Source organism: Barbatula barbatula, assembly GCF_947034865.1.
Source record: "Barbatula barbatula genome assembly, chromosome: 11".
In the NCBI taxonomy this organism is placed as follows: domain Eukaryota; kingdom Metazoa; phylum Chordata; class Actinopteri; order Cypriniformes; family Nemacheilidae; genus Barbatula; species Barbatula barbatula.
The window spans coordinates 23715652-23718762 of NC_136774.1; positions in this window are offsets into that span (position 1 = coordinate 23715652).

Consider the following 3111-nt stretch of genomic DNA (forward strand, 5'->3'; position numbering starts at 1 on the left):
AGTGATCTGAGTACTGGAGATGAGTTTGTATCCAGAGGTCAGCACCGGTCCAGTGGATAAGACCGCTGAGAAAAGTCTCTTATCAAATCTGCACAAGGACGATCCTCTGACCTTCACAAACATTCAGACCAAAACAGATCACTCCACACTAACCGTACAGCTCAGACAAACATTTATTTTGTGAAAACAGTAATCTGTGCCAGATTGTCGCGTCATTCGTGCATCAACATAAAGAAATACAGTGAAATACTTCAGCAAAAATCTATTCTGCTGGCTAAGGCTGTTGTTGTGGTTTCCCAGAGGAAACTGTTATTGCTCACGGGTTTCTCTTTCATAGCTCAGAAGATTGGATGGAGTTCTCAGTTTTGTTTCATTAACTTGTTAGAATCAAATGAGAGCGTAACAGTTGAAACACAAGAAGAGTCTGGAGGTGTAAATGAATGTAGATTGTAGAATGTCAATAATCATGATATGAGTAAATGTGATGAGAAATGTTTGAGTTCATATTGAGATCTTCACTAATATTGACTTTTTTCACTAAAATCTGAGCTCAGTTTCACACATTGTTGACGTCTCTTCTCAAACTCTAATGACAGAGACGTTTGTTAGACTCTCAGGAGAAACATCTGAGACTTAAGCAAAAGTTTCTCTTCACACACCAATTGTCTGAGGATGTCAATGAGAAATAACTGCGATAATCAAGAGATCTCATCTGTTTTTGGAGAGCAACCAGAGCAGGCGAAAGCGTGGGTTTGAACGGGTGGCAGAGGAGAGCTTTGACTGGCAGGAACAGGTGCATGTGACAGTTTGGAGGTTTCGCTTCTTGAGCCAATGATGCTTTGTGATGACAGTTACAGAAATGGACTTCATCCCATTTGGACTGTCGTGTCAAACGTGTCCACCTGTCCTCCTGAAGAAAGCTCTTTATAGTGCCATATGCAGCCACACAGATGATGAAACGGCAGGAATAACAGAGCTGTCATAACACAGCCAGTGTTATCTCGATTACTCTCCGCTCCTCTTCTGACGCTTTGAGGGTTTACGTACCGGACACTTTTCTTTTAGTGACTCTTGAAAACCCACAGTTCAGTGAAGTCCAAACGTCTATGATGAATATAAGTGAAGTCTGGAACAATGTAATGACTAATGTTCAGTGTTCTGCACTATATCACTCCTAACATTTGTGCTTTTGCGTCTCTATGCGGACATTCTTTGTCAAATTAAACTGTTCAAATGTTAATTTTGCAATTCCAAAGTAACTATGTACTTAATTAGATTTTCTGATAATAAATTATATAAGGGTACTAAAAGAGACTTTAGACCCTTACTGTACCATCTGTTCATGGACATTTGACAGGGTTTTCAACTCTAATTGGTAAATTATGTCAGGGTCAAATTACCTATAATGCCATTGTGCTGCTGGAATAGGTGGATTTAATGATGAATGTACTGCAGCTCTTAAGCGGTCACATTAAAAACAATCAATATGTAAACCAATCAATCTTCTCGATATTCCAGATCCGTTTACCTGCTCATTTGCTGTAGACACTGTAAAGAGATCAGTTTCACATTCAACGGTGTGTGTGTGTAAAGTTATTTGAATTAAAACGTAATTAAAGGTCATTATTAATACCGTGGTGAAACATCTGTTTGTTGCAGTAACGCCGTTTTGGCATCGCCATTTATAACGTAACGTAGATCTCTTCGTCTCCCAGCAGAAGAATAATGCTCACAAAAGCAGAAAAATTGCAACATGTGGTTGAATCAGTGATATTTTTGAGAACCTGACCTCGCTAATGTATTTCTTTTAAAATTCAGTTGCAGGTGCTTCGGTAAATACGGTGAATATCATAGACGCACACAATAGCATCAACAGATTCAATGCACCTGCATGGCACCCGAGTAGCGCTGTGTAAGATATCACGGCACAAAACTGCCATCAGCGTTCCAAATGCAAAACTGTAAAAGTTTTCCAAAGTGCCGAGTGTCACATTATGGTATTAGAAAGCGTTTGGCTGAATCATCTGCTGGTCGTTTATCACCTCCGCGGGACCCTCGATTACCGCCTGCCCCCTGATTCACATCTAAATCACCACGGCCGACCGCTCTCATCACACACACACACACACACCGATTACCGCCACTAAACCCTCCAGCATGTGTGTGCTCCCGGACTGACACATTCAGATGGGATGGAGGAAGATTTGCTTTGCTCCTGGTGCGTTAAGCAGCTCTCTGCGGCGATGTGACCCTGAACCAACATTAGAATGACCTTGAAGATCCTCTTAGGACGGAGATGATGCTGTGCTAGATTAAAGTATGAAAGTCACTTTACACCCAGCGTGAAAACACAAATAAGAGCCAGACATCAGCACAAAAATGACTGCCAAGTCTGTGGTCATGTCGCGGATGTCTCGTCTTGGAAATGTTTCTTACTGCTTTGGTTCCCCCCCACTTAAAATAAGTAAATAACAAGTCACCATCATTTCAGACCAGTTCTTTTCATTACAGATAATTCAGTCAGTTTTTGTTGCAGTATTTTTCCGACACTCTGGAAAACTATTAAGTGAATTAGGTTTTTTATCGCGCTTGTAATAAAATATGTAAAATCTAGAGCAGAAATAAACCTGTTTGCATATGAGATTTCACAAGTGGATTAAAGTTTGATATTCAACCTGTGGCACCCCATCATGTGCCTGCTCAGGTTTGTTTAATTCATTACAGTTTTATGCTGACTAGAGCATTGTGTTGTTTACTTCGTGAGGTTCACTCCACATTGCTCACCATTCTTTTTAGTTCCCATAGAAGGCACACTAGGTTTTGGAGCTTAGCGAGTGTTTGTCATACTTTAGCTTGCGGTCCTGATGCTGTGCGATTGTCCAGGACTGTCTCACATCCGTTGTCAGGGAAACGTCCCTTGAAGACCCAGAGCAACTCGCATCTATGAGAAGATGAGACACACAGATAAGCAGCAGACCCTAGGGCTCAAACCAAAGGGCTGAAACAAGTGTAATCATGCTCCCGATTCATCACTTATCATCACAGAATGAGTTCTAATAGTGACGGTTTAATTTCGGGACCTTGTCTTGCTTTAAACAATGGTGTATTTTA